Source organism: Dermacentor silvarum, chromosome 1 (assembly GCF_013339745.2).
Source record: "Dermacentor silvarum isolate Dsil-2018 chromosome 1, BIME_Dsil_1.4, whole genome shotgun sequence".
Lineage (NCBI taxonomy): Eukaryota > Metazoa > Arthropoda > Arachnida > Ixodida > Ixodidae > Dermacentor > Dermacentor silvarum.
The window spans coordinates 422,165,403-422,192,568 of NC_051154.1; the positions used below are offsets into that span (position 1 = coordinate 422,165,403).

The 27,166-nt window shown below is 48.3% G+C and overlaps 15 non-coding genes across 15 annotated transcripts; all 15 read left to right on the plus strand.

Annotated features, from left to right (window-relative positions):
* Positions 1-4,092: 4,092 nt before the first annotated feature.
* Positions 4,093-4,163, plus strand: Trnag-ccc (transfer RNA glycine (anticodon CCC)). The gene has a single exon. It is a non-coding gene; the product is annotated as a tRNA-Gly (tRNA).
* An 86-nt stretch (positions 4,164-4,249) lies between these two features.
* Trnag-ccc (transfer RNA glycine (anticodon CCC)) lies at positions 4,250-4,320 on the plus strand. The gene has a single exon. It is a non-coding gene; the product is annotated as a tRNA-Gly (tRNA).
* A 5,006-nt stretch (positions 4,321-9,326) lies between these two features.
* Trnag-ccc (transfer RNA glycine (anticodon CCC)) lies at positions 9,327-9,397 on the plus strand. Its single transcript has one exon. It is a non-coding gene; the product is annotated as a tRNA-Gly (tRNA).
* An 87-nt stretch (positions 9,398-9,484) lies between these two features.
* Trnag-ccc (transfer RNA glycine (anticodon CCC)) lies at positions 9,485-9,555 on the plus strand. Its single transcript has one exon. It is a non-coding gene; the product is annotated as a tRNA-Gly (tRNA).
* An 87-nt stretch (positions 9,556-9,642) lies between these two features.
* Positions 9,643-9,713, plus strand: Trnag-ccc (transfer RNA glycine (anticodon CCC)). The gene has a single exon. It is a non-coding gene; the product is annotated as a tRNA-Gly (tRNA).
* A 4,943-nt stretch (positions 9,714-14,656) lies between these two features.
* On the plus strand, positions 14,657-14,738 carry Trnal-uag (transfer RNA leucine (anticodon UAG)). The gene has a single exon. It is a non-coding gene; the product is annotated as a tRNA-Leu (tRNA).
* Positions 14,739-14,810: 72 nt separating this feature from the next.
* On the plus strand, positions 14,811-14,892 carry Trnal-uag (transfer RNA leucine (anticodon UAG)). The gene has a single exon. It is a non-coding gene; the product is annotated as a tRNA-Leu (tRNA).
* Positions 14,893-19,937: 5,045 nt separating this feature from the next.
* Positions 19,938-20,019, plus strand: Trnal-uag (transfer RNA leucine (anticodon UAG)). Its single transcript has one exon. It is a non-coding gene; the product is annotated as a tRNA-Leu (tRNA).
* Positions 20,020-20,090: 71 nt separating this feature from the next.
* On the plus strand, positions 20,091-20,172 carry Trnal-uag (transfer RNA leucine (anticodon UAG)). The gene has a single exon. It is a non-coding gene; the product is annotated as a tRNA-Leu (tRNA).
* A 72-nt stretch (positions 20,173-20,244) lies between these two features.
* On the plus strand, positions 20,245-20,326 carry Trnal-uag (transfer RNA leucine (anticodon UAG)). Its single transcript has one exon. It is a non-coding gene; the product is annotated as a tRNA-Leu (tRNA).
* A 72-nt stretch (positions 20,327-20,398) lies between these two features.
* Positions 20,399-20,480, plus strand: Trnal-uag (transfer RNA leucine (anticodon UAG)). Its single transcript has one exon. It is a non-coding gene; the product is annotated as a tRNA-Leu (tRNA).
* A 72-nt stretch (positions 20,481-20,552) lies between these two features.
* On the plus strand, positions 20,553-20,634 carry Trnal-uag (transfer RNA leucine (anticodon UAG)). The gene has a single exon. It is a non-coding gene; the product is annotated as a tRNA-Leu (tRNA).
* A 5,039-nt stretch (positions 20,635-25,673) lies between these two features.
* On the plus strand, positions 25,674-25,756 carry Trnal-uag (transfer RNA leucine (anticodon UAG)). Its single transcript has one exon. It is a non-coding gene; the product is annotated as a tRNA-Leu (tRNA).
* A 73-nt stretch (positions 25,757-25,829) lies between these two features.
* On the plus strand, positions 25,830-25,912 carry Trnal-aag (transfer RNA leucine (anticodon AAG)). Its single transcript has one exon. It is a non-coding gene; the product is annotated as a tRNA-Leu (tRNA).
* A 72-nt stretch (positions 25,913-25,984) lies between these two features.
* On the plus strand, positions 25,985-26,066 carry Trnal-uag (transfer RNA leucine (anticodon UAG)). The gene has a single exon. It is a non-coding gene; the product is annotated as a tRNA-Leu (tRNA).
* Positions 26,067-27,166: the final 1,100 nt, after the last annotated feature.

Here is a 27,166-nt window from a genome sequence, read left to right on the forward strand (position 1 = left end):
CGCAGAGCACATCATGGACGAGGTGGACGCGGCGGAGGCAGAGGGCGACAAGGTCAGCGAACCTATATCTCCAGCAGTTGAAACTTCCGAAGGAGAGAATGTGAAAAGTGTTCAAAGTGAAAATGGTGATGTGCCATGTGTACAGCAGGAAACGGCCACCCCAACGTGCGTGGGCAAAGACGCCCCTCACACCGCTCCGCCCTCACCGGGTAATGACGAAGAAGACATGGACGTCGCAAGCAGCTCGTCTGCGAAGCGGCCCCACGGGCAAGTCTCCGACGGCGACGACGGTTCCAGTGAGAAGGTGCAGGAGCCACCCAGAAAAGACATTCCGTACCGCCGTTCATCCTTTAAACCAAAGCCTAACGTTCCGCCGGATTCCCATCCGACGGTAACGAAGGCGCCCCCGTAATAACGAGGGCGTCGTCGAGCAATGCTGTTGTGCAAGGTGAGGGACGGACTCTCTACATTGGTAAAGTGTGGCCGTCTTTGTTTTTTTTTTGTTATTATGAAAGGTTTTCGCACTACTGCGAATCGGCAAAATGCAAGGATTTAGTTAACCTAGAGGCCCAGTTCTCTCTTTCGGAATAAACAACAAAACAAGGATGGATTCGAAAATCAAAAATAGCAGCTACGCATTGGTACGCTTAATGTCCGAGGCCTCGGGCCAGAAGGCGGCAGTACCAGGTCAGCCGCTTATTGCACGACAATGAATTGGACATAGTCGCTCTACAGGAAACAAAAATTGAAAGTGAAGAACGAACGGATCGAATGCTCGAACCATTTAGAGCTCGATACAATGCTTGCGTTTCTCACGCTGTCGGTAATTCCGGTGGCTGCGTTTTGCTATTGCGGAAATCTTTAGAAATTGTTGTGCAATCTGTATTTGTTTGTCATGAAGGTCGAATGATCGTGTGTGATTTCTTGCTCTGGGATGCTGAATGGCGGGCAATTTGCATATACGCCCCAAATAATGAAAGAGAACGCCGCGACTTCTTTGAAAATCTAGATGTGTATATGAAATCTGAGCGCTATGTCATCTTGCTGGGAGATTTCAACTGTGTTTGTTTACTGAGACCGCAATAGCTACTCGCTAGTTCGTGATCACAGTGCGCTTTTTTTGCTCGCAGCAGTCCAAGAGCATGAATTAGAGGATGTTGGTGCTGTGTTTGCGGTGGAATGCAGACTGTGTTTACGCATTTCCAAAGGGGCAGTCACGCTCGATTAGATCGAGCATATGTATCAGCGAGACTGGTTCCGTTGTGCAGTGGCTATGATGTGAACCACGTATCTTTCAGTGACCATAGTCTCGTTATGTTCTCCCTTGGCAAAAGAAAAGAAAACCGATCTTTCAATTGGGACTTATGGAAATTCAATGTCAAGCTTCTGGACGATGCAACCTTTCTCGAGTTTGTAAACGTTCGTTTACGAGAGATGCTTGCTTGTGAATCCGGAGGGTTCATAACGATGTGGGAAGAATTTAAACAGGACTTTAAAATAACAGCCATTGAAAGGGCCTCTATATTACGCTATAATGAAAAAAGAAAGGAAATGAATTCCGAAGTAAGCTGAACAAAATGTTGTCGATAAAATGCGCACAGCCAGGCGAGTTGTCAAATGAGATAAGGAACGTAAAAATGAGCTTGAAATCCTTGATGTCGAGAGATATAAAGGGTCAGTCATACGTGCGCGTGCAGAGCATTTGTGGCTGGGGGAAACGCCCACAAGAAGGGCTTTGACCGAAGAGAAAAGATACGCGTCACAAATGAAATAAAAGAAATTGAATATGGTGACGTACGTAGTAGCGATAGTGATACAATACAGCGGGCCTTCACCGGACACTACCGAGAGTTGTTGAGCTGCAAAGGACTAGTGGAAGCTGGTTTTGACATGGAATATCTGCCTTTAATGCCGAGGCTAGATGAGGACGTAAAAACCGTTCTTGAGGAACCCATTACCTTCAGTGACATCGAAAGAGCAATTGATGAATTGAAACCTGGAAAAGCGCCAGGACCTGATGGCCTAGGCGCGGCTTTCTATAAGGCATTTAAGCATGAACTAGCAGTCGTTTTACACCATGTTCTAGCGGAGGCTTATGAAGTAAAATATATGCCACCATCTTTCCGGAAAACCCATACCGTCCTGATTCCGAAAACCAACGACCCTTTAAAGCTTCTCTCAGTAAGATCGTACCGCCCCATAAGTTTGTTAAATGTCGACTACAAAATATTTATGAAAGTGTTAGCAAGAAGGTTGCAGTCAGTGATGACATCAATAGTAGGCCCACATCAAACATGTGGCATAAGAGGCCGGTCGATACTGAATAATATACATGTGGCAAGAAGTATTCTTGAGTGTTGCGATGCATGGGAGGCAGAGTGGCAATGATGCAACATGATTTGGAGAAGGCTTTCGATCGTGTTGTACACAGTGTGCTTTTCTCTATTCTAGAGCATGTGAATGTTGGCAACATTATACTAGAAGGATTGAAACTATGTTATGAAGAGTGTAGCACGAACTTGATAGTAACAAACAGCTCTCTGGGGAAATTAAAATTTGTAGAAAGTATAAAGCAAGGATGTCCGGCTTCGTCACTTCTCTTCGCAATTTACTGGAGCCTTTTGCTTAAAAGTGATACACAGTGACAAAATAAGGGGATTCCGCTTAATGACGAGTGAAGTGAAAATTCTCTCGTATGCAGATGATGTTGCCGTCTTTTGTGGGGACAAGGAAAGTGTTAGCGAAACTGTTCAACAAGCTCGAACGTTTTGCAAAATGTCTGGAAGCGTTGTTAACTAGAAGTGTAAAGGTTTCTGGCATGGAAGCTGGGATGAGAAGCCCAATGTCTTTGAAAACCTACAGTGGACAGTCTCGCCCCAAAAATATCTAGGAGCACCTTTAAACTGGTATGATGATCCTTCAGAATATTGGAAAGAAGAGATTGAACGGGTGCGCACGAAAACCACCAAATGGGGAGGAAAAAAATTTATCCATATTTACTAGGTCAGCGATTTCCAATACGTTCCTTGTTGCACGAATTTGGTATGTGTTGCAGGTGATTGCTATGTCACGAGCTAGTGTGCAAAAATTTCACAGGATCCTTGCAGTATTTGTATGGAATTCAACATGGGAGCGCACGAGCCGACTAAATTTGTTTCACTCCCTGAAAAGGGGAGGGCTTGGCTTAGCCCATCTTTTTCTGAGGCAGATTGTCTCAAGGTTTATATTTTTGCGGGACCAGCACGACCCTTTTTTGCGTGCAGTGCTTCAAGTGAGATTGCACAGCGCCATTCCTGAGTTTATTGTGTCTTCGTGTGGGGTTACAGGAAGTAGTTTGTTCGGGTATCTACGCGAAGTTGCAAGCGCTTTCAAAATTCTTAAAGTACGTTCTCGTTAGATTATCTCAACTTTGTATCAAAGAACAACTGTATAAAGATCTTCGTGACGTCATGCTTCCAGTGCCTCTTTATCGAAACATGTTTTTTGTCAGTGCGGGTAAGGACGTTTTAAAAAGAGTTAAAAGAATGCCGGTTCGACCGTCTGTGAAAACTTTCTTTTTTCTACTTCATAGTGGTACGCTCCCAGTCAAACCTTGGCTGCAGGAAAAGGGTTTTTTTGTTCCCTGGTCAGCTGACTGCCTTTTATGCCGGAAGCCTGAAACAGTAATCCATATATTCCTGGACTGTTATGATTCTGTATTTCATTGGGACATTCTCCAGAGAACGCTGAAAAAGGATTTGCCCCTCACAGCATATGGGATTCATTTTCTTCCAGTAAACAATGATGAGGGCGTACCATATGACATGTTCATGGTATTAAGCCTGCACAGTATCTGGAAAACCAGAATGGCATTCAAACATGCAGAACCTGTTGTAAGAACGGTAAGGGAAAACTTCATTGAAAGTATTGCCTATATGCGTGATGTGTACCAATCAAAAGATGAACAGCCAACATGGTTTCCCGTACTTAATGACCTAGTGTCATTAAAGCCCTTTTAGTTGTGCCGCGTCAACAAGCTATTGGTTGGCGCTTTTAGCATTTTTTATGTTGGGTTCCGTGTTGTATGTTGTTATGGAAATAAAGAAAAAAAAAGCGCCGCTGGTGTAGTGGTATCATGCAAGATTCCCATTGTTGCGTCCCGGGTTCGATTCCCGGGCGGCGCAGTCTTCTTTTTCTTCGCCATGCTCATTTATTGTTCTTTTTCTTTCTTTGTTATTGACACTCTTCTTATTATGAGCGATGTACCGACGCGCCGCTGGTGTAGTGGTATCATGCAAGATTCCCATTCTTGCGTCCCGGGTTCGATTCCCGGGCGGCGCAGTCTTCTTTTTTCTTCGCCATGCTCATTTATTGTTCTTTTTCTTTCTTTATTATTGACACTCTTCTTATTATGAGCGATGTACCGACGCGCCGCTGGTGTAGTGGGGATTCCACTTCCGGCCACCGTAGCGTACGGTCGTGTAATGTCGAGCTCCTTTGGAGCAGCGAATGCGGCCCAGCAGGGCCGCGGAAACAGGACAGATGCCCAGGAGTCTAAAGACTATGACATTATTTTGCCTCAACTGCCATCAGGTTCTTCTGTTTTAAATACTTTATTCCTTCACGCCAGCGTGAAAGCCAGGCCTTTTCGAGCTGAGGACTTCCGAGACACTTTGAATCGTCTGGAATTGCTTCCCGAGGTGGTTGCCTTGGGGGCGTTTCAGATGAATCACGTATGGGCGGTGACCTTCAAGAATGCGGAAGGAATGAAAAAGTTGCTCACAGTCACCGACCTGACTGTCAAGAATCACCGCTGCCTCGTGATAGATCCGAGCACCCATACTGTGCGCCTAAGGCTTTATTGGCTGCTTTACCACATGCCTGATGAAGACGTGCGCACCGCTCTCGCACCGTATGGGAAGGTGACGGATGTTTGCAGAGAGCATTGGCGTGTACCAGGACTCGGCGATAAGGGCTCTTCAACACGGACGGTTAGTCTGCAACTAAAGGCTGGCCTTACTTTGGACGACCTGCCACACCAGCTACGTGTGTCTGGCATTATGGCCCTTGTTGTTGTACCTGGAAGGCCGCCGCTTTGTCTGCGGTGCCAGCGAACAGGGCATATTCGCCGAGATTGCCGCGTCCCAAGGTGCAAGCTGTGTCGGCGCTTCGGACATGATGATAGCCAGTGCGCTAAGACCTACGCGAGCGTGGCCAGCCAAAGGAGCCGGGAGGACCCCGCAGAGCACATCATGGACGAGGTGGACGCGGCGGAGGCAGAGGGAGACAAGGTCAGCGAACCTATATCTCCAGCAGTTGAAACTTCCGAAGGAGAGAATGTGAAAAGTGTTCAAAGTGAAAATGGTGATGTGCCATGTGTACAGCAGGAAACGGCCACCCCAACGTGCGTGGGCAAAGACGCCCCTCACACCGCTCCGCCCTCACCGGGTAATGACGAAGAAGACATGGACGTCGCAAGCAGCTCGTCTGCGAAGCGGCCCCACGGGCAAGTCTCCGACGGCGACGACGGTTCCAGTGAGAAGGTGCAGGAGCCACCCAGAAAAGACATTCCGTACCGCCGTTCATCCTTTAAACCAAAGCCTAACGTTCCGCCGGATTCCCATCCGACGGTAACGAAGGCGCCCCCGTAATAACGAGGGCGTCGTCGAGCAATGCTGTTGTGCAAGGTGAGGGACGGACTCTCTACATTGGTAAAGTGTGGCCGTCTTTGTTTTTTTTTTTGTTATTATGAAAGGTTTTCGCACTACTGCGAATCGGCAAAATGCAAGGATTTAGTTAACCTAGAGGCCCAGTTCTCTCTTTCGGAATAAACAACAAAACAAGGATGGATTCAAAATCAAAAATAGCGCTACGCATTGGTACGCTTAATGTCCGAGGCCTCGGGGCCAGAAGGCGGCAGTACCAGGTCAGCCGCTTATTGCACGACAATGATTTGGACATAGTCGCTCTACAGGAAACAAAAATTGAAAGTGAAGAACGAACGGATCGAATGCTCGAACCATTTAGAGCTCGATACAATGCTTGCGTTTCTCACGCTGTCGGTAATTCCGGTGGCTGCGTTTTGCTATTGCGGAAATCTTTAGAAATTGTTGTGCAATCTGTATTTGTTTGTCATGAAGGTCGAATGATCGTGTGTGATTTCTTGCTCTGGGATGCTGAATGGCGGGCAATTTGCATATACGCCCCAAATAATGAAAGAGAACGCCGCGACTTCTTTGAAAATCTAGATGTGTATATGAAATCTGAGCGCTATGTCATCTTGCTGGGAGATTTCAACTGTGTTTGTTTTACTGAAGACCGCAATAGCTACTCGCTAGTTCGTGATCACAGTGCGCTTTTTTTGCTCGCAGCAGTCCAAGAGCATGAATTAGAGGATGTTGGTGCTGTGTTTTGCGGTGGAATGCAGACTGTGTTTACGCATTTCCAAAGGGGCAGTCACGCTCGATTAGATCGAGCATATGTATCAGCGAGACTGGTTCCGTTGTGCAGTGGCTATGATGTGAACCACGTATCTTTCAGTGACCATAGTCTCGTTATGTTCTCCCTTGGCAAAAGAAAAGAAAACCGATCTTTCAATTGGGACTTATGGAAATTCAATGTCAAGCTTCTGGACGATGCAACCTTTCTCGAGTTTGTAAACGTTCGTTTACGAGAGATGCTTGCTTGTGAATCCGGAGGGTTCATAACGATGTGGGAAGAATTTAAACAGGACTTTAAAATAACAGCCATTGAAAGGGCCTCTATATTACGCTATAATGAAAAAAGAAAGGAAAATGAATTCCGAAGTAAGCTGAACAAAATGTTGTCGATAAAATGCGCACAGCCAGGCGAGTTGTCAAATGAGATAAGGAACGTAAAAAATGAGCTTGAAATCCTTGATGTCGAGAGATATAAAGGGTCAGTCATACGTGCGCGTGCAGAGCATTTGTGGCTGGGGGAAACGCCCACAAGAAGGGCTTTGACCGAAGAGAAAAGATACGCGTCACAAAATGAAATAAAAGAAATTGAATATGGTGACGTACGTAGTAGCGATAGTGATACAATACAGCGTGCCTTCACCGAACACTACCGAGAGTTGTTGAGCTGCAAAGGACTAGTGGAAGCTGGTTTTGACATGGAATATCTGCCTTTAATGCCGAGGCTAGATGAGGACGTAAAAACCGTTCTTGAGGAACCCATTACCTTCAGTGACATCGAAAGAGCAATTGATGAATTGAAACCTGGAAAAGCGCCAGGACCTGATGGCCTAGGCGCGGCTTTCTATAAGGCATTTAAGCATGAACTAGCAGTCGTTTTACACCATGTTCTAGCGGAGGCTTATGAAGTAAAATATATGCCACCATCTTTCCGGAAAACCCATACCGTCCTGATTCCGAAAACCAACGACCCTTTAAAGCTTCTCTCAGTAAGATCGTACCGCCCCATAAGTTTGTTAAATGTCGACTACAAAATATTTATGAAAGTGTTAGCAAGAAGGTTGCAGTCAGTGATGACATCAATAGTAGGCCCACATCAAACATGTGGCATAAGAGGCCGGTCGATACTGAATAATATACATGTGGCAAGAAGTATTCTTGAGTGTTGCGATGCATGGGAAGGCAGAGTGGCAATGATGCAACATGATTTGGAGAAGGCTTTCGATCGTGTTGTACACAGTGTGCTTTTCTCTATTCTAGAGCATGTGAATGTTGGCAACATTATACTAGAAGGATTGAAACTATGTTATGAAGAGTGTAGCACGAACTTGATAGTAAACAAACAGCTCTCTGGGGAAATTAAAATTTGTAGAAGTATAAAGCAAGGATGTCCGGCTTCGTCACTTCTCTTCGCAATTTACTTGGAGCCTTTTTGCTTAAAAGTGATACACAGTGACAAAATAAGGGGATTCCGCTTAATGACGAGTGAAGTGAAAATTCTCTCGTATGCAGATGATGTTGCCGTCTTTTGTGGGGACAAGGAAAGTGTTAGCGAAACTGTTCAACAAGCTCGAACGTTTTGCAAAATGTCTGGAAGCGTTGTTAACTAGGAGAAGTGTAAAGGTTTCTGGCATGGAAGCTGGGATGAGAAGCCCAATGTCTTTGAAAACCTACAGTGGACAGTCTCGCCCCAAAAATATCTAGGAGCACCTTTAAACTGGTATGATGATCCTTCAGAATATTGGAAAGAAGAGATTGAACGGGTGCGCACGAAAACCACCAAATGGGGAGGAAAAAAATTTATCCATATTTACTAGGTCAGCGATTTGCAATACGTTCCTTGTTGCACGAATTTGGTATGTGTTGCAGGTGATTGCTATGTCACGAGCTAGTGTGCAAAAATTTCACAGGATCCTTGCAGTATTTGTATGGAATTCAACATGGGAGCGCACGAGCCGACTAAATTTGTTTCACTCCCTGAAAAGGGGAGGGCTTGGCTTAGCCCATCTTTTTCTGAGGCAGATTGTCTCAAGGTTTATATTTTTGCGGGACCAGCACGACCCTTTTTTGCGTGCAGTGCTTCAAGTGAGATTGCACAGCGCCATTCCTGAGTTTATTGTGTCTTCGTGTGGGGTTACAGGAAGTAGTTTGTGCGGGTATCTACGCGAAGTTGCAAGCGCTTTCAAAATTCTTAAAGTACGTTTCTCGTTAGATTATCTCAACTTTGTATCAAAGAAACAACTGTATAAAGATCTTCGTGACGTCATGCTTCCAGTGCCTCTTTATCGAAACATGTTTTTTGTCAGTGCGGGTAAGGACGTTTTAAAAAGAGTTAAAAGAATGCCGGTTCGACCGTCTGTGAAAACTTTCTTTTTTCTACTTCATAGTGGTACGCTCCCAGTCAAACCTTGGCTGCAGGAAAAGGGTTTTTTTTGTTCCCTGGTCAGTTGACTGCCTTTTATGCCGGAAGCCTGAAACAGTAATCCATATATTCCTGGACTGTTATGATTCTGTATTTCATTGGGACATTCTCCAGAGAACGCTGAAAAAGGATTTGCCCCTCACACCATATGGGATTCATTTTCTTCCAGTAAACAATGATGAGGGCGTACCATATGACATGTTCATGGTATTAAGCCTGCACAGTATCTGGAAAACCAGAATGGCATTCAAACATGCAGAACCTGTTGTAAGAACGGTAAGGGAAAACTTCATTGAAAGTATTGCCTATATGCGTGATGTGTACCAATCAAAAGATGAACAGCCAACATGGTTTCCCGTACTTAATGACCTAGTGTCATTAAAGCCCTTTTAGTTGTGCCGCGTCAACAAGCTATTGGTTGGCGCTTTTAGCATTTTTTATGTTGGGTTCCGTGTTGTATGTTGTTATGGAAATAAAGAAAAAAAAAAGCGCCGCTGGTGTAGTGGTATCATGCAAGATTCCCATTGTTGCGTCCCGGGTTCGATTCCCGGGTGGCGCAGTCTTCTTTTTTCTTCGCCATGCTCATTTATTGTTCTTTTTCTTTCTTTATTATTGACACTCTTCTTATTATGAGCGATGTACCGACGCGCCGCTGGTGTAGTGGTATCGTGCAAGATTCCCATTCTTGCGTCCCGGGTTCGATTCCCGGGCGGCGCAGTCTCCTTTTTTCTTCGCCATGCTCATTTATTGTTCTTTTTCTTTCTTTATTATTGACACTCTTCTTATTATGAGCGATGTACCGACGCGCCGCTGGTGTAGTGGTATCATGCAAGATTCCCATTCTTGCGTCCCGGGTTCGATTCCGGGGCGGCGCAGTATTCTTTTTTCTTCGCCATGCTCATTTATTGTTCTTTTTCTTTCTTTATTTTTGACACTCTTCTTATTATGAGCGATGTACCGAAGCGCCGCTGGTGTCATTCTGCTTCCGGCTTCCGAGCTTAACGGATCGCGGTATCATGGGCTCCACTGGAGCGGCTAATGTGGCAGTCAGCCGCGGCAACAGGCTTTTGACTGAGGATGATAAGGGCTACCAGATTATTTTGCCACGACTACCAACAGGACGCATCGTATTAAATACGGTTTTTTTGCACGGCTACGCTCGTCTTCGCCCGTTCCGTGTAGAAGATTTTCGGGACGCGCTTCAAGCTGTTGGTATGCTCTCGGGCGTCGTCGCCCTTGGAGCGTACCAAATCAACCATGTGTGGGTGGTGACGATGAACACAGCCGAGGCTTCCAAAAACCTGGCGGCGCTGAAGGAATGCAGGTCAAGGGGCGTCGCTGCCTGGTGATCGACCCGAAGGAACAACAGGTGAAGCTGCGTCTCCACTGGCTTCTGCACGGTGTTGAAGACGAGGACATGAAGACGGCGTTGGCCTCCTTCGGCAAAGTGACTGAAGTGACCCGCGAGCGCTGGCGAGTGGATGGCGTCTCTGACAAGGGCTCAACGACTCGAGCAGTGCTACTGCAGCTCAAGTCTGGGATGAAGGTCGACGACTTGCCCCATCCGATACGCGTCGCCGGCGAACTCGCGCTTGTGGTCGCCCCAGGTCGCCCTATGCAGTGTCTGCGCTGTCGGGGTTCTGGCCACGTACGACGAGAATGTAAGGTTCCCCGTTGCTCCAGGTGCAGGCTTTTCGGCCACGCCGACGCGGACTGTGTAACTCTTACGCAGTAGCCGCGGGTTCGGCAGAGAGCGAGCCTTTGACATCAGAGCACATGATGGACGTCATCGAGGCGGAGGACGCGGCCAAGGGAGCCGGAAGCGGCAACGCGGCGGCAGAAACGAGCGAGACGACCACCCCGACGAAAGGAGGACGGGATGATGTCTCTACCCCCACGGAGCCAGCAGCAACTCTCGGGAGCGTGACGGAGACCCCGGCAGAGAACGAGAGCCCCCAGCAGGCTACTGACGCTACTCTGGCAGCAGAAGATAGCACGACCCCCACCAACGCCGCATCGAAGGCGTCTCGGCATCGGTCAAGAGGTCCCTGCAGCAGGACGAGAAAGTCGACGGAAAGGCCGGCGGTGACTCTGAGGCTCCGCCCGCTAAGACGTTGTCCGGAAGGCGTTCGACCATCAAGCCTAAGCCGAACCTGGAGGCCGACCGTAGGCCAGCCGCTAAGCCGACCCCAGACGAAGTCGACCGACGGCCACCGGATGGCCACGGAGGCGTCTAGCGGACTGCTAGACGTTAAGGTGAGCACCATGCTCCGGGCCTTCTCCCCCCCCCCTTCTTGTATTAGTAATGGCTTCCAACCCGTCGCTTAGCCTCGGCACGCTAAACGTTCGAGGTCTGGCCGCCAAAAGGAAACAGAGTCAGGTGTACCGACTACTAGTGGACCAGGACCTCGACGTTTTAGCCGTGCAAGAAACCAAGGTAGACGGCGAGGAGCAGACCGGGAGCATGGTGCAAAGGTTCACCTATACGTACTATACGGTAGTGAGCCACGCCGTAGGGACGTCGGCTGGATGTGTATTGTTCGTGAAGAAGCTCCCAGGGCTTGTTATGGAAGGTTACTTTTCATGCACCTCTGGCCGTCTTATCGTTTGTGACTTCAGCTATTGCGATGTCCACTGGCGCGTGTTGTGTGTTTATGCACCTAATACAGTGGAAGAAAGGGCAAATTTCTTTCTTAACCTACAGCATCACCTCTCGGTGCACAAAATGATGGCCTTAGTTGGTGACTTCAATTGCGTATTGAGTGCCCAGGATAGGTCTACGCGACGCATAGTTCATGACAAAAGCAGTGATACCCTGGCACAGATTCTACGCGAATACGAATTGGAGGACATCGCTGAGTGTTTTCGGGGGGACCGAGACGTGAGGTATACTCATTTCCAGGGCACAAGTCACGCGCGATTGGACCGTATTTATTTGTCAGATGACTTAGTCGAAAAACTCCAGTATTATGCAGTGACCGCAGTATCCTTTTCTGACCACTGCCTGGTAAAATGCAGGGTTGGCCACAAGAAAGAAGGAAGCAAATTTGTGTGGGACTGTGGAAAATGAATGCGGAGCTGCTACGGGATGACACTTTTAACGAAAAGGTAGTGGCTGCTCTGAACACTTTTGGAAATGACAGTTCCATCAAGTTAGGCGAGGAATGGGAGTTGCTGAAGCAAACTATTAAAATGAAGGCAATCGAAAGGGGTAGCGTACTGCAATATGAAAAGAAGGCAAGAGGAAAACGCTTTAAAATCAATGCTGGATAAATTTGCGAAGCTCGAATGCACGCAACCGGGCGCTTATAAAGAAGATATGCGTGCCGTTAAGAAGAAACTTGAGGCGTTTGACGAAGAGCGCTACCGGGGTGCACTGGTGCGCGCGAGAGCAGAAAGGCTGGCATGCGGCGAATGCCTACGAAAAGAGCGCTGGGATTAGCAAAAAAGCACTCCAGACGCAAGCATATTGAGGCCATCGAACGCGACGGGGTTGAAGTAACCGATAACCATAACATAGGGTGTGCTTTCTTTGAACACTTTCAAAAGCTTTTCGCATTCAGGCCCGTCAATATGCAAGGATTCAAACGCCTATTTTTGGAGCGAATACCGCAATTGTCGAGCGAAGTAAAAGATACGTTAGAACAACCAATAACAGAAAACGAAGTGATGAAAGCTATCGAAGACCTGAACCCTGGCAAGTCACCAGGACCAGACGGTCTTTGTGCAGTTTGGTATAAAACTTTCAAGGACCACCTAGCTCCTAGTCTAACCGCAGTTTTCAATGAAGCATATGAACTGAAAATGCTTCCACCATCCTTTGGCCAGTCCCATACAGTACTAATTCCGAAAACAGAAGAGACCGAAAAGCTCAAGCAACTTTCCTCTTACAGACCATAGCGCTGACTAACTGCGACTACAAAATATTGATGAAGGTACTGGCACGTCGGGTTCAGTCAGTTATCAAGGATATAGTCGGCCCGCACCAGACGTGCGGCATCCGCGGAAGAACGATTTTGACCAACCATTCATAAGATAAAGTGCATGCTAGAGTGTTGTGACGCCATGTACGATGCAGTGGCGATCCTCCAGCTGGACTTGGAGAAAGCGTTTGATTGCGTTTCGCATGAGATCTTGCTTACCATCCTGAAACATGTCAATTTTGGCCGCATAATCACTGAGGGGGTGACCATGGCGTACCGGAGCTGCTGTACGAGACTTATAATTCAGACATTGGGGGCCCCCATTAATGTGAAGCGCTCCGTTCGCCAGGGTTGTCCACTCAGCCCACTCTTGTTTTGTGTTTACCTAGAAACTTTGTGTCAGGCTATAATCCAAAATAATCACATTAACGGATTTCAACTGCAAGCAGCAGAGGTCAAGTTATTGGCTTATGCTGACGATGTGGCTGTATGCTGCAAAGATACGCAGAGTGTGTTGAATACTGTTAGTATCGTCAGAAGGTTTGGTGAAGTCACTAATAGCTTTGTGAACTGGCAGAAATGTTTGGGTTTTTGGCATGGAAGGTGGGCGTCTACCCCAGACCACTTTTCGAACGTAAGCTGGGTTACGACACCAGTTAAGTACCTTGGCGCACCCCTTGATGCCTACAAGGACAGTAGCGTATACTGGAAGGAGCGAACAAAGGAAATAAACGAAACAGCGGACAAATGGAACGCGGGCTACTCGTTAATATTTGCGAGAGCTACAGCATGCAACATGTTTCTTGTCACAAAGATCTGGTACGTAATGCAGGTCCTACAGTGTTCTCTGATTAATGTGCAGAAACTGCACCGCGTGTTCGCTGTTTTCGTGTGGGCATCAAGCTGGGAGCGATGCAGCCGAGATAATCTATTCCGGCGTGTTAAGGATGGCGGTCTTGGGTTGGCGCACCTCTTCTTGCGGCAACTCGTGAACAGGTTATGTTTCTTTCGCGATACGACTGACCCTTTTCTGCGCACCGTTATCCAAATGAGACTATCACGAGCCCTTCCCGAGTTTGTTGTTGGTACCGAAACAATGACAGGTCCAGTTCGTGGTTTCTTCCGGGAAATAGTTGACAGTCTTTCTTTTCTGCGTGCTCGTTTTTCAAATGCATATTTGTGGACTGTAAAACGGAAAAAGCTATATCGAGATTTGTGTGATAGTGTTTTGCTTGTACCCATGTACAGAGCCGTGTACAGTGGAGGCCCAGGCCTAGACGTTCTGAAAAGGGTGAGAAAGATGCCAGTGCAACCAGGCACCAAATCGTTCTTCTTTAAATTGCATACCGGTACTTTACACGTTAAAACATTTCTGGAAAAACATAAGTTCTATTTGCCAAGGGGAACCAACTGCCTTATTTGTAGAAAACCGGAAAGGATTGATCATGTCTTCATCCACTGTTGGGAGGGGGTCTATTTCTGGGACGTGTTGCAAAGAACCTTAAAAAAGGAGTTACCGATAGATCCCCAGGGAATCAGGTTTTTGCCTGCAAATGACGACGAAGGATTCCCGTACGACCTGATCATGCTCACGGGCCTCCACTGTCTATGGCGCTCGAGAATGGCGGGGTACCACTGTGACCCTGATGCCCGATCGGCACGTGTATACTTCCGTGAATGTATGCAGAGGTACATAGAAGTACAGAAATCACAACAACCTGTTCCCGAGTGGCTGTCCAGGGTTGAACCCCTGACAGAACTCAAGGAATTTTAATAGACAACGTCATGCCGCAGTAGCGGACCGCAACAAATGTATATATTGCTGTTTTTGTATAGTTTTCATTGCAATTTGTGTTGTTCTATGTCGAGGACTGGCAATAAAGAAGAAAAAAATAGGTAGCGTGGCCGAGCGGTCTAAGGCGCTGGTTTTAGGCACCAGTCTCCTCGGAGGCGTGGGTTCGAATCCCACCGCTGCCATGTCGTGTCACTTTTTTTACGTGCGCTCTTCGGCAAAAAGCGCACGCGACGGTCACTCGGCAGGTGAACAGTGGTAGCGTGGCCGAGCGGTCTAAGGCGCTGGTTTTAGGCACCAGTCTCCTCGGAGGCGTGGGTTCGAATCCCACCGCTGCCATGTTGTGTCACTTTTTTTACGTGCGCTCTTCGGCAAAAAGCGCACGCGACCGTCACTCGGCAGGTGAACAGTGGTAGCGTGGCCGAGCGGTCTAAGGCGCTGGTTTAGGCATCAGTCTCCTCGGAGGCGTGGGTTCGAATCCCACCGCTGCCATGTTGTGTCACTTTTTTTACGTGCGCTCTTCGGCAAAAAGCGTACGCGACCGTCACTCGGCAGGTGAACAGTGGTAGCGTGGCCGAGGGATTCCATTTCCGGCTTTCGAGCGATACGGTCACGGAATGTCGCGCTCCGTCGGAGCGGTATCAGCGGCCCCAGCGGGTCGCCGGAACAGGTTTTTTGCTGCTTCAGAAGATTACCAAGTTATTCTGCCGAACCTGCCAACAGGGAAAATTGTGCTAAACACAGTGTTTATGCATGCTGACGTTACTGCTAGACCCTACAGAGTGGAAGACTTCAGGGACACATTGCTTCATCTTGGTGTGCTGGCCGACGTTATCACGTTAGGGGCGTACCAGATGAACCACGTCTGGGCTATCACCCTCAAGGATGCTGCGGGTACGGAGAAACTACTTGCTGCGAAGGACGTGAAGGTTAAAGAACACAAGTGCCTGATAGTCGACCCTAATGACCGAGATATTCGCTTCAAGATTCACTGGCTGCTCCACGGTGTTGCTGACGAGGATGTGCGTGCCGCGCTATCGCCGTACGGGAAGGTGGTCGACGTGTCAAGGGAAAAGTGGCGTGCGCATGGCGTTCTCGACAAGGGCTCTACGACCCGTACGGTTACCTTGAAGTTGGGGCCGGGTTTCAAGATCGACGACATACCGCACCAAATCAAGGTGGCCGGTGAACCTGCGCTAATTGTTGTACCAGGCAGGGCCCCACTTTGCCTCCGTTGCAAATCTAGTGGGCATATACGCAGAGACTGCCAGGTGCCACGTTGTGCGCTTTGCCGACGGTATGGCCATGAGGACTCCCAATGTGTGAAAAGCTACGCAAGTGCTGCAGGATCCTTGAGGGGTGATGACACGTCAGAGCACCTCATGGACGAAGCTGATGCCGAAGAAACGGCGGGAGGTCAAACCTCAAGCGTCGAGGCGTCTTCTGGGCCGACCACGGTAGACGGGGCAGACAACAGCAAGTCTTCCGAAGAAGAGTTCCCACCCCTCTCCCAAGGTACGGATGTGAAAGCTGAGCCTAACAAGAACACCGAGGACGCTACCGAAGACGCCGAGGCGGACAAGTCCGCGTGTATGGACGTCACGGAAGCACCAAGCTCTGGTGTGGCAGCAAAGCGGGCTCACGAGGATACCAACGAGACAACGGCGAACACCGACGGCGAAGGGCAACCACCAACCAAGGCGGCTATCGTTCGGCGGCCCTCACTGAGACCTCGACCGAACGTGGCCACCGGTAAAAGTGTGGCGGCAACGCCGCCTACAGCGCCAACGTAGCGTAAGATCTGCCATGGCACGACGCCCTGGCATGCGGCTTTTTGCTGAGAGAACCACCACGATTCCCAGCCTTTCTTCATAGTCACTATGGCTTCTATTCCTAAATCGCTACGTATCGCGACGATTAACGTCCGAGGGCTTGCGTCTAAACGAAAACAGAGTCAGCTGTACCGATTGGTGACCGAGTTTGACCTCGACATTGTGGCGATACAGGAAACTAAAGTTGATGGTGAAGTAGAGACTGGGAACATGGTTCGACGTTTTACGTTGTCTTATGACGCTGTGGTTAGCCATGCTGTAGGGACGTCAGCAGGTTGTTGCCTTCTTTTGCGCCAGAGCTTGGGCTTATCAATACAAGCGACATTAAGTTGTGACTCAGGGAGGCTCATCATCTGCGATTTTCTTTTTGCCGCTAAGGAGTGGCGTATGATTTGTGTGTATGCACCTAACAATGCGGAAGAGAGGCGAACCTTTTTCGAGCGTGTTAATCAATACTGTGACTGCCAGAAACTTGTCATTATTGCCGGTGATTTCAACTGTGTGCTTTCTGCAGCAGATAAAACTAGCAGACGTGATTTTAATGACATAAGCACTGTTATTCTTAGAGAAATTGTGAATGATGGTGGTATGGAAGATGTAGGGCAATGTTTGGAAGGTACGCGAACCGTCCAATTTACTCATTTTCAAAGATCGAGTCATGCCCGATTGGATAGAATATATGCGTCTTTGGATATTATACCTCTGTGTCAACAGTATCATGTTACGCCAGTCTCCTTTAGTGATCACTGCTTAGTTTATTTTACTATAGCAAGTCGAGAAGACTCAAGGAATAATTTTAATTGGCAGTTATGGAAACTGAATTGTAAGCTGATGAATGACGATGTTTTTGTGAAGCAAGTAACTGATTTATTTAAAAAACTCAAGGAAAACAACAAAATTCCTTGGGGAGAAAGATGGGAATTATTAAAGAATCAGGTTAAAATAAAAGCACTGGAACGTTCAAGTGCAGTAGCTAGAGAAGCAAGGTTTCAAGAAAAAACACTACGCACCAACCTTCAACTGCTACTTAATCAAGAATCGCTCAGACCGGGTGAATTTATGGACGATATACGAGTGGTGAAGCGCAAGCTGGAGCTTATCGATACCGAACGGTACCGTGGTGCCTTAATACGCGCAAGAGCTGAAAGGCTGATAAGCGGAGAATCGCCGACGAAAAGAGCGTTGGGGGCGGAAAAGTGGCATGCGCGAATGCAGCAAATAGTAGAAATTGAACGCGCAGGTGTGATCACTAAGGATACTGACGAAATTGTTAGAACGTTTTCGGAGTACTATCGTGCGTTGTTTGCTCGCAGCGTAGTTGATATCGACCGTTTCAAACGTGAGTTTGTTTCCTTGATTACACGGTTGGACGATGTGACAAGAGAAGCTTTGGAGCAGCCCATCACAAATGAAGAGGTGGATTTTGCGATAGAAAACATGAACTTAGGGAAATCGCCGGGTCCAGACGGCCTTGGTGCAGCGTTTTATAAAACATTTAAGGGAACAGTCTCTCCAATTCTAACGCGTATTTATAACGAAGCTTACGAGCTTAAGTCGCTACCGCCATCCTTTGTTACTGCGCATACGATTCTTATACCTAAATCTGATGATACAGTAAAATTACGAAATGTAACTGCCTATCGACCCATCAGCTTGACAAACAGTGATTATAAAATCTTCATGAAAGTGTTAGCTAAGAGATTACAAACTGTTATCTCGGAAATTGTAGGGAAGCATCAGACATGCGGCATTAAAGGGCGCTCCATCACTACGAACACTCACGTGGCGCGTTCTATTCTGGAATGTTGTGATGTTATGGGTGCTGGAGTAGCCATGCTACAGATAGACTTCGAGAAGGCGTTTGATAGGGTTCCCCATGACGCTCTCTTGTGTGTACTAGACCATGTAAATGTAGGCCATGTTATTAGAGAAGGCGTCGCGATGGCGTACAGCTCGTGCACGACGCAGTTAATAGTGAATAAAGTGGTTGGTGAGCGCATACCAGTGCTACGATCTCTGCGCCAGGGGTGCCCAATATCAGCATTGCTGTTTTGTTTGTACATCGAATCGTTTTGTCTACATGTTATTGCAAGTGAGCATATACGTGGGTTCAAACTGCAAGAGGTAGAAGTGAGGTTGCTGGCCTATGCCGACGACATTGCCGCTTTTTGTACGGATTATGACAGTGTTCTGCATGTTATTAAAACTGTGGAAAGTTTTTGTCTTTCAAGTAGAAGCTGCGTGAACTGGGGAAAGTCTCTGGGGTTTTGGCACGGCTATTGGCCGTCTAAGCCAGACACTTTCGCGAATTTAAGATTCGTGACCACTCCTGTTAAATATTTGGGAGTGCCCTTAGAAAATTATCAGGACAGCGAACCTTACTGGCGCAATGAAATTGGCAACTTACGCGAGAAAACCAATAACTGGAATGGCTGGAATCTGTCAGTCTTTGCAAGAGCGACAGTATGCAACTTATTTTTTATAAGTAAGTTGTGGTATGTAATGCAAGTGATACACTGTTCAAGAATGAATGTCCAGAAACTTCACAGAATATTTGCAGTGTTCGTTTGGGGCTCCTCATGGGAGCGAACAAGCAGAACCAATTTGTTTAGGCGAGTTCGTGATGGCGGGTTGGCGTTAGGCCATTTGTATCTACGTCAAATAGTTAATCGGTTTATGTTCTTCAGAGACGTAAAAGATCCCTTCCTTCGAACATTGTGCCAGGTTCGGTTGGGTAATGCCCTACCAGATCTTTTTGTCTCAACGGATCGCATCCACGGATGCATTCGGGGTTACTTAAAAGAGGTTGTTATGTCCACCCGTTTTTTGTGTGTGAGGTTTTCTACAAACTACTTAAGTGATGTGGGTCGGAAAAAGTTATACAGAGACCTGTGTGATGTGGTGTTACCAGTGCCGCTATATAGATCTTTGTACAGTACCTCAAGAGGAAAGGATGTGCTTAAGCGTGTCAAGAAAATGATGGTACCTCCAGGAGTTAAAACATTTTTCTTTCGTTTACACACCGGGACACTGACCGTCAAGACATGGATGGCAGAAAGGGGACTTTTTGTGCCCTGGGGAGTACACTGCCAAATATGTAGGCGAGACGAAACTATTGACCATGTGTTTTTAGAGTGTTGGGACGCGGTATTCCTGTGGGACATTCTACAGAGGACCCTTAAGAAAGATTTTCCGCTGCACCCTCAAGGAATCCGATTCTTGGCTATCGATAACGAAGATGGAGTACCTTATGATTTAATTATGCTCATTGTATTGCACAGTGTCTGGAGATGTCGCATGGCTGTCCGAAATGCAGATATTGACGCCAGAGCAGCTCGCCAATACTTCAAAGAAAGCATTCACAGATATGTAGAAGAACAGAAAGCACGAATACCTGTGCCACACTGGCTGCCTTGTGTAGAATCGCTTTTGAATATGAAATTTATTTAGATTTACTTTCTCCAAGACAGGAGAATCCTTTTAGCATTTGACTATTTTTATGTATTTCAGTCCTGTATCTCTTGTAACTGGCAATAAAGAGAAAAAAAAAAAGGTAGCGTGGCCGAGCGGTCTAAGGCGCTGGTTTTAGGCACCAGTCTCCTCGGAGGCGTGGGTTCGAATCCCACCGCTGCCATGTTGTGTCACTTTTTTACGTGCGCTCTTCGGCAAAAAGCGCACGCGACCGTCACTCGGCAGGTGAAGAGTGGTAGCGTGGCCGAGCGGTCTAAGGCGCTGGTTTTAGGCACCAGTCTCCTCGGAGGCGTGGGTTCGAATCCCACCGCTGCCATGTTGTGTCACTTTTTTTACGTGCGCTCTTCGGCAAAAAGCGCACGCGACCGTCACTCGGCAGGTGAACAGTGGTAGCGTGGCCGAGCGGTCTAAGGAGCTGGTTTTAGGCACCAGTCTCCTCGGAGGCGTGGATTCGAATCCCACCGCTGCCATGTCGTGTCACTTTTTTTACGTGCGCTCTTCGGCAAAAAGCGCACGCGACGGTCACTCGGCAGGTGAACAGTGGTAGCGTGGCCGAGCGGTCTAAGGCGCTGGTTTTAGGCACCAGTCTCCTCGGAGGCGTGGGTTCGAATCCCACCGCTGCCATGTTGTGTCACTTTTTTTACGTGCGCTCTTCGGCAAAAAGCGCACGCGACCGTCACTCGGCAGGTGAACAGTGGTAGCGTGGCCGAGCGGTCTAAGGCGCTGGTTTTAGGCACCAGTCTCCTCGGAGGCGTGGGTTCGAATCCCACAGCTGCCATGTTGTGTCACTTTTTTTACGTGCGCTCTTCGGCAAAAAGCGCACGCGACCGTCACTCGGCAGGTGAACAGTGGTAGCGTGGCCGAGCATTCGGCTTTCTGCCGCGCTAGCAAGCGGACGTGTCGAACTTGAACTCCATAGGAGCGGCTTCAGCGGCCCAGCAGGGCCGCGGTAACAGGAATTTTGGTTCAGAAGACCCGGACTATCAAGTTTTGCTGCCTCAACTGCCTACAGGTCGGATTGTTTTAAATACATTGTTTTTACATGCCGATGTGCGTGCCAGGCCGTATCGGGTGGAGCATTTCCGCGACGCACTGGCTAGCTTAGGCCTACTGCCGGATGTTATCGCCCTAGGGGCGTATCAAATGAGCCACGTTTGGGCAGTGACTTTCGAGAGCGATGAAGGTGTGAAAAGGCTTGCAAGCGCCAAGGAAGTAAAAGTTAATGAACATCGGTGCATCGTGGTTGATCCAGCCAACCAGGCCGTGCGGCTGAAGCTGCATTGGATGTTGCACAACGTGACGGACGAGGACATACGCACGGCACTTTCACCGTTCGGGAAGGTCACGGACGTCTTCCGGGAGAAATGGCGCGTCCACGGAGTGCAAGATAAAGCATCGTCAACGCGTTCGGTGTCGTTGGTTTTGAATACGGGTATGACCGTGGAAGACCTGCCTCATCAACTTCGTGTCGCTGGTGAGCAGGCCTTAGTTGTTGTACCAGGCAGAGCACCACTTTGCCTGAAATGCCGAAACACCGGTCATGTTCGACGTGACTGTCGCGTCCCGAGATGTGCAGTTTGCCGTCGCTACGGCCATGACGAGACGGAGTGTGTTAAGACCTACGCGTCCGTAACGGGACCGGGGCTTCGGGAGGACGTGGCCGATCTGTTAATGGATGAAGCTGACGTGGATGAGTCTTTCCGCGCGCAATCTCTGCCGGCCGACACAATTGCCAGGCCCACTGAGCAGGCTTCCATAGCCTCGAAGGTTGCAACTGTGGTTACTGATCAGAAAACTGCAGTACAGACAAGTGACGAAAAAGGCAAAGAAGAAACGGCCATAGAACTCGCCACTCCCGGGCGAGTACAGCAGAGCATGGGCCAGCAACTGCAATGATGGACGTCGCAGACCCGAGTGCCAACTGTGCGGCTACGAAGAGAGCAAGGGACGTAACGAGCACCCAGGAGGAGGACTTGGACAACGAGACCCAAGACGAACCGACGCAGAAAACCCAGGCGAGTCGTCGGGCGTCCATTCGCCCGAAACCGAACATCCCGCCGGACAGACGGACGGCGGCAGAACCGCCTACCTAGGACCTGGTGCCTACTGGGGCACCCGGACTAGCGACGTCAAGAGATGGGTGCCACTTCAGAATTAGCCTACGCGTACACCGTAAAGGTACGCGTGTGGTTAGAGCGGCTTTTCGTTGAGCATTTGTTTTTGGAAAGTTTTTTACAAAGTGTTGTGATGGTTTCTTTTCCAGCGGCACCTTGCGATCGGCTTGCTTATACAGACTAATGGCGGTGAAATTAGAGACAGCATTGAGAGTGGCCACTTTAAATGTTCGTGGCCACTTTAAATGTTCGTGGCCTCGGAGCGCGAAGGAGACAGTATCAACTCAGTCGCTTGTGTATGGAGAAGGAACTCGATGTTGTCGCTTTACAAGAAACTAAGATCGAAACTCAAGAGCAGACCGATCGCATGGTGACGCCTTTCACGGCGCATTACAATGTGTGCGTATGCCATGCTAATGGTACATCAGGCGGGTGCGCGTTGCTTATACGGAAGAGTGCTGGCATTATTGAAGAAAGTGTAACTGTATGTCAAACTGGCCGCATGCTCATTGTCGATTTTTCTTTTTCTGGAGCGTCGTGGCGGCTCATATGCGTTTATGCGCCTAACATTGTGAATGACCGATTGTTGTATTTTGAGTATATAGAGCAGTATCTAAAGTGTGACCGCTACATCATATTTCTTGGTGATTTTAATTGTGTGTGTTCTGCGGAAGATCGAATCAGAGGGGAACATGTTCGTGACAAAAGTGCTGTCTTCTTGAGCTCACTAATTGACGACCACAACTTAGAAGATGTGGGTCAAATTTTCACTGACGGTACGATTCTGCAGTACACGCACATTCAAGGAAACAGCTGATCGAGGCTGGACAGAGTGTATGTTTCACTAGATTTGATCCCCCTTTGTAACAGTTATAATGTCACACCACTATCGTTCACGGATCATAGTTTAGTGAGCTTCGTGATGGGGGCAAAAGTTAAAAGAACACGATTCAACTGGAACACGTGGAAATTCAACGAAAAGCTGCTTGATGATGAGCCATTTGTGCGCAGAGTAAAGGAAAAGATATTAGACTTGATGACAAACAAGCATGACAATTTTATGGCTGCATGGGAAGAATTTAAGGTCCAAGTTCATTGCGATCGAAAGAGGAAGCAGCTGCCAGCATGAAGAACTGCAGAAACAAAGAGAGCTGCAAAGACAGCTAGAATTTCTTTTGAGCGTACAAAATACGGTTCATGATCAGGTTGCGGAAAATGTAAAGAAAGTAAGACATGAGCTGGAAGTTATTGACGCAGAGCGATACAAAGCTGCAGTTATACGCGCTCGGAGGGAACGGTTATGGATGGGTGAGATGCCAAACAAACGGGCAATGAGCGATGAAAAGCGGCATGCGTCAAGAAACGAGATTAAGCAGATACGTTTTCAAAACGAGGTGACGTCAGAAGCTGCCTTAATCGAGAGAGCCTTCGTTGAGCATTATCGGGAATTGTACGGCAATGGGGCTCGCTCTGGACTTGGCTTCGACAGCGAATTCATGAGCGAAATGCCAAGGTTGGAAAACGGTGTTAGAGAAAGCCTTGAAACGCCAATAAGTGTACCCGAGATTGAAAGGGCGATAGATGAGTAGCCGTCAGGAAAGTCGCCAGGGCCAGATGGCCTAGGCACCAAGTTTTACAAATCATTCAGTCAAGAGTTTTCCTGTATCTTGCACAGACTACTCTCAGAAGCGTATGAAGTTAAAAAAGTGCCACCCTCATTTCGCATGTCACACGTAGTGTTGATTCCTAAAACCGATGACCGGGAAAAGCTTCTTTTAGTAGGTTCATACAGACCGATAAGTCTGACCACACAGATTACAAAATCTTTATGAAAGTACTGGCTGGACGATTCCAAAGCGTGATTAAGGAGCTTGTAGGGCCACACCAGACGTGTGGCATTAAAGGCCGCACAATTTTTCACCAACACCCACATTGCAAGGAATGTGCTAGAATGTTGTGATGACATTGGGAGTCGGGTGGCGATGTTGCAACTCGACCTTGCGAAGGCCTTCGACCGGGTGTCACATGAGGTGCTTTTCTCTATATTGAAGCACTGCAATGTTGGGAACATCATTTTAGAGGGCGTTAAAATGGCTTATGAAGAGTGTTCAACGCAGATTGTAATTAATAAATGCCTTAGTTCGAAGGTGCCAGTCCGCTCGTCTGTACGACAAGGCTGTCCTTTGTCTCCATTGCTTTTTGCCGTATACCTCGAACCTTTTGTATGGCAGTCATCCATGATGTAAACATACGTGGTTTTAGGCTGCAGGCCGCTGAAGTTAAAATGCTAGCCTATGCAGATGACGTCGCCGTCTTTTGTGAAGACAAGGAAAGCGTTATCGAGGCTGTCCGCCTGGCAAGATCTTTCTGTAAGAACACGGGTGCCCAGATAAACTTCGAAAAAAGTATTGGCATATGGCATGGAAAGTGGGACGCGATACCCACTAATTTCGCCGGAATGCAATGGGCTACTGTGCCTGCACCCTATCTAGGTGTGCTCCTTGAGCACTATCAAGACTCGACGCAGTTATGGAGCGGACAAACAGAATTGATGAAAGAAAAGATAAAGGGATGGCAAGGCCGGGGATTATCAGTGTTTGCGCGTGCCTCAGCTTGCAATGTTTTTTTGATTGCCAAAGTCTGGTATATACTGCAAGTAATGTTCATGTCTCGCGTCAATGTTCAAAAAGTGCACCGAGTTTTTGCCACCTTTATATGGAACTCCACTTGGGAGCGAACCAGCCGTACAAACCTTTTTCGCAGTGTTCGCAGTGTTCGCAGTGGAGGCCTTGGGCTCTCACACTTGTTCATTAGACAGATTGTATCGCGCTTCTTTTTCCTGCGCGATGAAAGAAATGCTTTTCTCCGCATTGTCATTCAGGCGCGAATGGCAACAGAACTGCCGGAATTTGTTTTAACTACATCCAGTGTTTTCAGTAGAAGAGCGACTGGTTATTATCGTGAAGTAGTTGCGTCTTTTCGAATACTCTGTGCACGGTTTTCGTTGGAGTATTTCTGCTCAGTGAGAAAGAAAAAACTGTACGTCGATTTGGTTGACAGCATGCTACCTACCCCACTGTATAGGATGGTTCACTGTGGAGGCCCAGGAAAAGATGTGCTGAAACGAGTCAAAAGGGTGCCTGTAAGACCTGCTGCGAAAACTTTTTTTTCCAGCTACACACAAACACCCTCCCCGTTAAAATATGGCTTGAACAGAAAGGAATATTCGTACCGTGGACAACAAACTGCTTGCTGTGTAGAAAGCCCGAAACAATTGAACATGCCTTCATTGATTGTCGGGACGCAGTATTTCATTGGGATGTCTTGCAGCGCACCCTCAAAAAAGAACTCCCCATAACCCCGTATGGAATTCGATTCCTGCCAGTTGAAAGTGATCAAGGAATACCTTTTGATATGTTCATGGTCCTGGGCCTCCACAGTTTGTGGAAGACGAGAATGGCTGTTCGTCATGCTGACGCCAATGTACGCTCTACGCGAGAGAACTTTATTGAAAGTGTTTCTTTTATACGAGAAGTGTATCGTGCACAGAGTGAACCCGCAGACTGGGTTAGCATTCTTGATGAGCTGGTGTGCCTCAAGAAATTTTAATAAGACAATCCCGCCTGATGTGATGTCGGTGCACTGTATATATGCATTTGTATTTATTTTTTTGCTAGTGTGAAAGCAGGCAATAAAGAAAAAAAGTAGCGTGGCCGAGCGGTCCTAAGGCGCTGGTTTTAGGCACCAGTCTCCTCGGAGGCGTGGGTTCGAATCCCACCGCTGCCATGTTGTGTCACTTTTTTTACGTGCGCTCTTCGGCAAAAAGCGCACGCGACCGTCACTCGGCAGTGTGAACAGTGGTAGCGTGGCCGAGCGGGTCTAAGGCGCTGGTTTAAGGCACCAGTCTCCTCGGAGGCGTGGATTCGAATCCCACCGCTGCCATGTTGTGTCACTTCTTTTACGTGCGCTCTTCGGCAAAAAGCGCACGCGACCGTCACTCGGCAGGTGAACGGTGGTAGCGTGGCCGAGCGGTCTAAGGCGCTGGTTTTAGGCACCAGTCTCCTCGGAGGCGTGGGTTCGAATCCCACCGCTGCCATGTTGTGTCACTTTTTTTACGTGCGCTCTTCGGCAAAAAGCGCACGCGACCGTCACTCGGCAGGTGAACAGTGGTAGCGTGGCCGAGCGGTCTAGGATTCCACTTCCGGCCACCGCCGTGAACGGTCGAGGAATGTTTCGCTCCTCTGGGGCGGTGTCAGCGGCCATGTTTAGCCGCGGTAACAGGAATGCTGCCAGTGCCAACCAGGATTACGAAATCATTTTGCCTCCTCTTCCAACTGGTCGTATTGTTTTAAACACTGTATTTTTTCATGCGGATGTTCGAGGAAGACCCTACCGTATAGAAGACATCCGAGATGCTCTTGGGCGTTTGGCAATGCTCCCTGACGTTGAAGCGTTAGGGGCATACCAAATGAACCACGTGTGGGCGGTCACCCTCAAGAATACGGAGGCAAAGAAGAGACTGCTTTCTGCAACCGACGTTTCCGTGAAGGACAGTCGTTGTGGACCCGAACAACCAGGACGTTCGACTAAAGCTCCATTGGGTGCTTCATTACGTAGACGACGAAGACATACGGACTGCGCTTGCACCTTACGGTAAGGTCACCGAAGTTGCAAGAGAGCGATGGCGAACGGAAGGTTTATCAGACAAAGGCTCTACAACGCGCATTATCAGCCTTCAACTCAAGGCAGGGTATACCAAGGAAGACATTCCACATCAACTACGAGTAGCAGGAGACCTGACGTTGGTAGTAGTGGCCGGAAGAGCTCCACTCTGCCTACGGTTGTAAAGGAACCGGTCATATACGACGCGAATGTCGTGTCCCTCGGTGCGCACTGTGCAAACGCTTTGGCCACGCCGAGGAAGACTGCGTGAGGACTTACGCGAAGGTCACAGGGCGCTCTGCGTGGGACGACAATGCAGAGCTACAATGGATGAATTGGAAGCTGAGGAAGTTGCCACCAGCAAGACCGAGAACCCGAGTCGGAGGGAAACGCCCCCTTCGCTCCAGTCGCCCAATGCAGACGAGAACAGGATAACGACAGCAGGTTGTACACCTGTACCGTCTCCTGTGACGACAACCAGTGCTTCCAGCAGCTCAGTGGAAAAAAATATGAGCCAGCCGACCCCTTTGGAAA